We start from the raw sequence: 8,767 nt of genomic DNA, 5'->3' as shown, positions 1-8,767 counted from the left end.
CACTCTATATTCTTATGATTAACCACCTACTATTTAACCCTCCTTCGATTCCTCTCCTTGAGCTGATATTCAGTGTGAGGATACCTTCTCGCACACACTATTGTACATTCCATCACCACTTTTACACAACTTTCATTATCATCAAAATTTATTAACAAATATTCCTAATAGATCATCTTGTTGAAATTTTGATTTAGAATACATTGTTACTTTCATAAAACAAAAGAAACCAACGTATTAGTACATGACAAAATAAAAGAAAAGAAAATGAGCTAGCTAGCCCCCCCTAATTAACTTACAAAAAATTATGTTAACCAAATAGCAAACTATTCAACAACATATGCCACTCCCCGGCAATATAATAGCGCCATTTTGCAGTATAGATTTAAGTGTGATTGTATTTGTCATTCTCTAGGGAGTGGACTAAAATGGAAGCAAGTGATAGGCAAATTGAGTGCACAACATGGAAAATTTAATGAAGCTAATATGAATCAATGCATAGGAGTGTTAGTGAACAGAGCTTTCGACAAACTACTCGTGTTCGAGCTCGGTAAGCGTTCGTTTATGTTCATTTATTAAGGTAAACGAACATTAACAAACAAAATTTAGAGCTCGGTTAATAAACGAACAGAGTTTGAACAGTGGTAAGCTCGTTTGCTAAGTGTTCGCAAACAAGCTTGTTTGTGTTCGTTTAGTAGTTTCAATGGTAGGCTTTCCATCTTCTTTTTCCTAATCACTCTTGCGAAAACTTTTTCCACCTTATTTATGACTATTTTGCCCATGTAATTCATTCAAAGAGAGGGGTGGTGTTTTGTTTTTTCATAGAACTTGAGAACAAAAAGTGAGCTAACATTACAATTTTGCTCTTGTGGTTCATTCATACTTTTATTATCATTATTATTGTATATGTGCATATAGGTCTTTATACTCATTATTTCTTACGATTTCAAATTCAACCAAACAACGGAATCAATATTTCTGGTGATTTCTTTTCTACCAACCAAATAATGGAATCAATCTTCCTAGTAATTATTGCTTTTTCATGAAATTTGAATCCTATTTCTCCTCAATTATTTTTCGCGAACCAAACCCAAGGGTGAGCTAATGAAAACTTTTCCTCATTATTGAGGAAAACGTTTCCGATGAAAAATATTTTTCATAAACCAAATGAAGGAAAATTCTCAAATTTAAAGAAAACTTTTTCCTTAAAAAATGTTTTCATCCAACCAAACACCCATCAGTGTTTGGCTCTTTGTGGACCCATTATGTACTTTAACTTATCTCAAATCCTCAATCATGAATCACATAATTTAAATTTGCTTTAGCACAAGTTGGAAAAATACAATTAAGAATGAGAAAGGGCGGCATACATGTAATGCATATTTCTCAATAACAACCATAAAATATTGTAGTTTTCTTAGTTACGTTGCTCATCTTCAATGTTCTTGAATGATTTACAAGAGAAGAATGAGAACCCAATAATTCAATTGACTTTAATGTTGAAATTTTAACAAAAATCAATTCGGATCTCAATCAATTTACACTATTTCCAAAGAAATAAATGCTCAAGTTTTAGTCTTTGGTGTAACATAGATATTTTATTAATTTTTCATAGCAATTTCACTTTTAGTCCTAGAGTATTGTGGCATTGCTACTTTTAGTCCTATTCTTTTAATTTTGTCAAATTATATCGTTGACTTTCATTTGATTGTCACATTTAATTCTTTTAAAATTTTGCCTTTCTTTTGATTGTCACATTTAATTCTTTTAAAATTTTGCCTTTCTTTTGATTGTCACATTTAATTCTTTTAAAATTTTGTCATTTCACCATATAATAAAGATGGCTAACATGTAATTTTGTCATTCAAGCCTCCTACCAACATGTAATTTCTCTCTATCACTTGTAAAATCTTTTAATTAAATGATGAAAATTAATGTTCGTTAGTCTTTTTTTTTTTTGGTAGAATCTTTTAATTAAATGATGAAAATTAATGTTCGTTAGTCATTTTTTTTTTGGTAGATTTACCACAAGATCTTCCTCTCCGTCCGTTTAACAGTCCGGGAGGCACGAGAGCTGGCCCAGGGGGAATCGTCACTTGTGGGAATTGAACCCGAGTTCACATGAAATTCCTCCCGACAAAGAGAGCTCACTTGCCACTTGAGCTACCCCATTGGGTTGTTTTCGTTAGTCATATTGATTAAATGTTGGGATGACTGGATGACAAAATTTTAGAAGGATTAAATGTGACAAACAAATAAAGTCAATGATATAATGTGACGAAATTAAAAGACTAGGACTAAATGTGAAAATAACATAATAGTTGAAGACTAAAAGGAATTAGTTCCATTTGTTGTAGGATTGGACGAGGTTCAGGTTGCAAGAACTCAAGCTCTAATGTTGTGATAAGAGAATTTACAGCTACACAAGCCATTCTTTTCTCTCTTTCTCTCTATCTCTGTTGGTTTAGGTGTGAAGATTAGCAGAAGCAAGATGAGTGGAATTGGGTAATGCCACTCATCTCATCTCATCAGTGCAATAATTCTTTGCCGACAGCTTTTTTTAACCTTTAGCTTTCCAGCTCTAATAAAGTTTCCATTATTGGTGCAATATTCAAAAGTAGACATGGCCTACTGCTTATTTTATTTTATTTTTTCCACCACTCAATCAAATAGCGAAAGACTATTGACTAAATTGCAAAATGAGAATATAAATGCAGTATTATCTTCTAAATTTGCAAGTTTCATACCCCTTGTTTGGTTCGCCAAAAATATTTGAGGAAGACTTGAAATTGAAATTCCATGAAAAAAATTTGTCTCAAAACTAATTACATTATTTGATTGGTGGAAATTAAAGAAATTATTCAGAATATTGATTTTACTATTTAGTTGGATTTGAAATTGTAAGGAATAATGAATATAAGGATCAATATATATCCCTCCACAATAATAAAAAGAGTAATTAAGAAAAATCAATAATAACAAAATTGTTTTTTCATGAAAAGTTAATAATGACGAAATTGTCATACTAGCACCCTCTTAGGTCTGCGGGTTATGACAGACCGACCCACTAAACTAATAGAAAATTAAGTTTAATTAAAAATTAATTTTAAAAGTTAATAATTGTATACTAAAATAGTTTAGATAATTTAAACAAACACAAATATAATTTGTTAAAATCAATAATAACTAAAAAAAATTCAAATAAATAGATAATTCTTATAAATTAATAAAAAATTTAAAAATTTGAAACACCTTAAGAGTTAATATTGATACATATTACAAATTATTTATACAATTTATTGCTCCCTCTGTCCCATTTTACCTGTCTTGTTTACTATTCATTGGTCAAATCAACTCTTTTTTCATTGCTTATTTTCTTTAGTAATTTTTAATTATTTTTAAATTTGAATTTTTGTGTTTAATAGTACTTTTAATGTAGTTTCTAAATATATAAATTTTATATACTAATACTAAATTTAATATTATGAAAAATTGAATAAAAAATAACTTTAGTCAAGCCTCGTTAACCGAATCAGAAAAACAAAATGGGACGGAGGTAGTAATTATTAATACACTATGCGAGTGTGCGCACGCACACAAACATATATATGGAAACTAGCTAGGCAAATCCTGCCACTTTGGTACAATCGTTATACCATGCACCACGGTGCACATAGCAATGTGCACCACGAACGTAAACGACATCATTTTGATGTTAGTGGACGCGAACGTGAATGACTCCAGGAATTCATTATCTATAATACACATAATCATTATCTAGAATAAACAGAACGTTTGCCTAGAATACACAGAATGTTTGCCCAGAATACACAGAATATTGACACAAAATACACAGATGTTAGTGGACGCGGACGCGGACGCGAATGACTCCAAGGAATTCATTATCTATAATACACATAATCATTATCTAGAATACACAGAACGTTTGCTTAGAATACACAGAATGTTTGCGCAGAATACACAATAATATTGACACAAAATACACAGAATTCATCATCCTAACATTCGAATGCACAAACACATCACAACCTGTGTTAATAACATGAATACACAGAATATTGACACAAAATACACAAAATTCATCCTCCTAAACATTTGAATGTACAAACACATCACAACATGTGTTACTAACATGAATACACAGAACGGTTGCCTAGAATACACAAAAGGATTGCCTGGAATACACAGAATATTAACATAAATACAGACACCGGCCGAACCGGGAAACGTGATTTCCAAAAAAAAAAAAAACGAACGGTTAGTTTACAATGCTCAAAACGACGTCGTTTACGTACGTGGTGCACGGTATAATTTGCCACTTTGGTAGGTCTCAAAAATCATTAACTTGTTTTGATAATGGCTCTGTTTGGCAGAGCTTATTTAGGAGCTTATAGCTTATTTTAAGCTACTAATAAGCTATAAGCTCTGTATGGTAATATTCATAAAATAAGCTAGTAGTTTAAAATAAGAGTTTAATTTTGAACGCTACCTCTTTCAAAATAAGCTAGTAACTTCCTAACTTTTTTCCATCTTTAACCTTATTATTTTAAAGAAATGACATCACCTATCCTTCCCAATTAAAACTTTTTTGGCTAAACCTTTTTGATTTTTTCTCTTCAATATGTTTGGTCGTAGTTTCAATTTGACATTTGTGTTTGGACATTGATTTTTGTATGAACTAATCTTATGAATTATAAACATTTTTTTTTACTTTATATGTTTTCAAATATATGTTCTTACCTTATATTTTATTAAAATATATTGATTTTTATATTTTAATATATAAACAAACCTATTTAAATTTAAAACTATTTAAATTGTATGAAGATGTCCTTTTTTTTAGCCTTTTTACATTTATCAGCTTATCAAAAAGCTAATTTTATCAAACACTTTTAAGCATAACAGCTCTTCAGATTTCAACTTCGAGCTTATAGCTTTTTAGTTTTCAATTACTTTTTAGCTTTCAACTACCTTTTCAGCTAGGTTTGACAAACATAGCCAATATATACAAAACTTTTAAAAATAATACAACACAAAGGGAGCCTACGGATGGATAAAGGCAAAAAAACTTGTATCAGCTCCAATGCTCAACCATCCAACCAATCAATAAAGGACTTTCATTGTACAGAACACCTCCAGGAAAAGAATGATGGTGTTCTAAATTGAGCAAAAAACACACTTGAAATCTTCAAATCTCACAAAAAATAATAAGTAAATTAATAGAACAAGTTTTTTTTAATGTAAAATTAACCTCTTTGTTTTTTTTTCCCCCTAAAAGAGATGATGGAGAGTATGATTTTCAGGATTGAAGGATATGAGCCTGTCATATAAGATTTTCCTGGTGCTATTTATTTCTACTATGTGGTTTAAGACTATTATATTATACAAGAGTCAAGTTTACCTAGTGCATACGATCAAATAGTATAGGAGGATTTTCAGCGTCAATCAAAAAAATAATAACTTTAATTTTCTCCTAAAAACAATTTTGATTTTAAAATGGAAAAAATTCTACTTTTAGTCATTCAATATTGTGGTACTACCACATTTAGTCCAATTCTTTTAATATTTTTTAAAAAAGGGTCAAATAAGCCCTTAAACTTTACCTGAAAAGTCAATTAGGTCCTTAAACCTTCAAAAATTGCAATTACACCTTTTAACATGTTATATTGAGGCAATGAAGTCCAAGAACATGTAAATGACATGCTATTACAGGTCATTTTGGTTCTTGCATCATCTCCAGCAAAAATCTGGTGATCGGCGACGGTTGGCAGAAGGCAACCAACTAGCAGCCTTCCCCGACGGAAGGCGACCACTGGTCGCCTTGTCTGAATGAGAAGACGACCAATCCGCCTTCTCCATGGAAGGCAACTAACTAGGTGACTAATTGGTCGCCTTCTCTGGTATACGACGACCGGCGACGGTTCACCGATCACTGGATTTTTAAAGGGTGTAATTGTACTTTTTAAAAGTTTAGGTGATCTAATTGAATTTTCGAGTAAAGTTTATGGCTTATTTGACCCTTTTTTTTTTTTATTATATCTGTAACTTTTATTTTCTTGCATGGCACAATTAGTCATCCGTTTAACGGCCCATAAAGCAGCATGCCCCGTTGACGGCCTTTGCAAATGGAATGTATTTTTCCCCCGGGACTTATTGTAGTTGATCCGTCGCTTGACTTGAAGGTATGTCATGACGGGAGACAACAGTACAGTTGGGGTTCAAATCCACTGAAAATATGTATCGAAAAATGACCCAAGGATGCTAGAAGGTCTGGATTGGATCTCTTGTGCTCACATAAAGACTATGATCTGACCGATGGGCTAATTGCGTAAATCACGATTTACCTCTGTAGTGGCTCTAGGGGCGGGGTCACGTCCTATGAGCTTAAGATTAGTGAGGCCAAATTGAGATCAACTAAGTTTATAATAATAATAATAATAATAATTATTATTATTATTATTATTATTATTATTATTATTTTGTCATCTTTATCATTTAATAAAGAGAGTTAAAATGTAATTTTACCATTCAAACCTTCTAGCCCAACATTTAATTTCTCTTATTCTTTTATAAAATCTTCTAATTGAATGGTAAAATTATATGCATGTTAGCAATATTTAATACGGAGTAAATTGTAGAATAACAAAATTTTAAAAGGAGAATTAATTGTGGCAGAAAATAAAAATCAAGAATATAATGTGACACAATTAAAAAAAATAAATCTAAATGTTACAATACTATAATAGTTGAGGACTAAAAGTAAAATTCGTTGTTTAAAAATTAAAATAATACTTTTTTGAGTTCTACTATCTCGGTTACAATGTAGTATCTGTTCATAGCTACTTTCTCAACCTACTGAAGCACAAAGAGTCAACAGATGCCTCCACTGAGGCTCGAACCCACTCCCTTCCACATGAGAGTATTATTATAATTAAAATAATACTTTATTATAAGTTATAACTTTTTTACCAAACTTAATAATTTAATATTTTTATTATAATAAGTTAATATTTTGGACAAAAGTGGCGGAGCAGCCAAGCGACGATAGATGTCGGAATTGAGTATCAATTATTGGCCAGTATTCAGATCTAGCGATTGGATGGATTAATTTTTTTCGTTTATTGATAAGGGTGATCAAAGTAGGGATGTAAATGAGCCGAGCGGCTCGCGAGTTGTTCACGAGCCGCTCGGTCAAAGCTCGGCTCGAGCTCGGTCAAATTCGAGTTCGAGCCGAGCTCGAACAGCTCATTTAATAATCGAGCCGAGCTCGAGCTCTAATGTCTTAGGCTCGTGGCTCGACGAGCCGCTCGCGAGCGATATATATATATATATATATATATATATATATATATATATATATATATATACATATAATATTATAATTTATTTTTAATTGAAACATGAATTTAAAATCAAACAGGTTAAATTCGAGTTCAAAATCTGACTCACTTGAGTTCGAGAATGAATTTGCGCTCAAATTCAAACTCGAACTCGAGCTCAAGATCGAGGTCGAGCTCGAGCTCGAACAATCGAGCTACTCGAGCCGAACTCGAAAATTGCCGAGCTCGAGCTCGAGCATCAATTTTCAAGCTCGATCGAGCTCGAGCTCGAACTCGAGCTGAGCCTTCCTTAACGAGCTCGAGCTCAAGCCACCCTAGGTTCGAGCTCGGCTCGGCTCGTTTACACACCTAAATCAAAGTAGTGACGATATATCTACACACAAATATTTATTATAATCTTTTCATAATTGCCTATATGTATTAACTCCTCATCTATATTTTTTAAACCTTATGAAACACAAAGAGTCAATATCGCATGTCAATCTCGAGACCTCCCATTTGCGAGAGTCATTACATGCCATTCGACTACAAGGTCATCGGCACCCTAGAATGATGTTTGATTATTAATATTATTTATTGTTTTAACATTAAGTAATCTCAGTTCCATCGGATTAATTCTAAACTCACAGGACCCCGTCCCTAGAGGATTGAAATTTATTATCCAATTTTGTTACGATTGGAATTATAAAACACACACACACACATATATAATTTGATAATCCCAGACTATTGGCTTGGTAACCACAATGTTACAACTTTAATTCGACTCTCAATGTGTGTGACTTATTGGCCTTTTTGGTTTGAACTAATCAGTCATGAACAAACTAGACTGGTCAGTCACGTGGTGAAATTTACTCAATGTACACTCTCGATTAGTGGTTGCGGTTTCCTTCCTCACTCAAACAACTTCTATATAAATTGATTAGTAAGTTTATATTTATTGCGCGAATAGTCCAATGCATAATGTGTATTTTTAAATTAGTGTTTCAGAATTTATCAGAGTATTATTCGTTATCCTGTTGTATATCAAAATGCAAGATTATCAAAATTTTCATAAAAGTAAATATTTCAAGAATGCATAACTATGACCTGTGGCAGAAATGTTATTTTAAGTTGTGCAATAAAAATTTTAGAGGGAAGCACCCTTATTGGATAGTACGCATAATTTTTGCAACACAAATATTAATTGACCAAAGTTAATGTTAAATTTTATATTGTATTTTTTTTTAAACAACCAAGAGCAAATTATTATTGCGAAATCAAATCACGAATACAATGAGGTATATTTGCGTCGCACACCTCCCAACTAGTATATGAGCAAGAAGCTCTAACCAGAGAGTGAACAATCACATTGGCTGTTATATTGTATTTTTTAATATACTCTCACATATTCATAGTATATGTTT

The sequence above is a fragment of the Ipomoea triloba genome, chromosome 4, assembly GCF_003576645.1.
Source record: "Ipomoea triloba cultivar NCNSP0323 chromosome 4, ASM357664v1".
Classification (NCBI taxonomy): Eukaryota; Viridiplantae; Streptophyta; class Magnoliopsida; order Solanales; family Convolvulaceae; genus Ipomoea; species Ipomoea triloba.
This window is presented reverse-complemented; position numbering follows the sequence as displayed.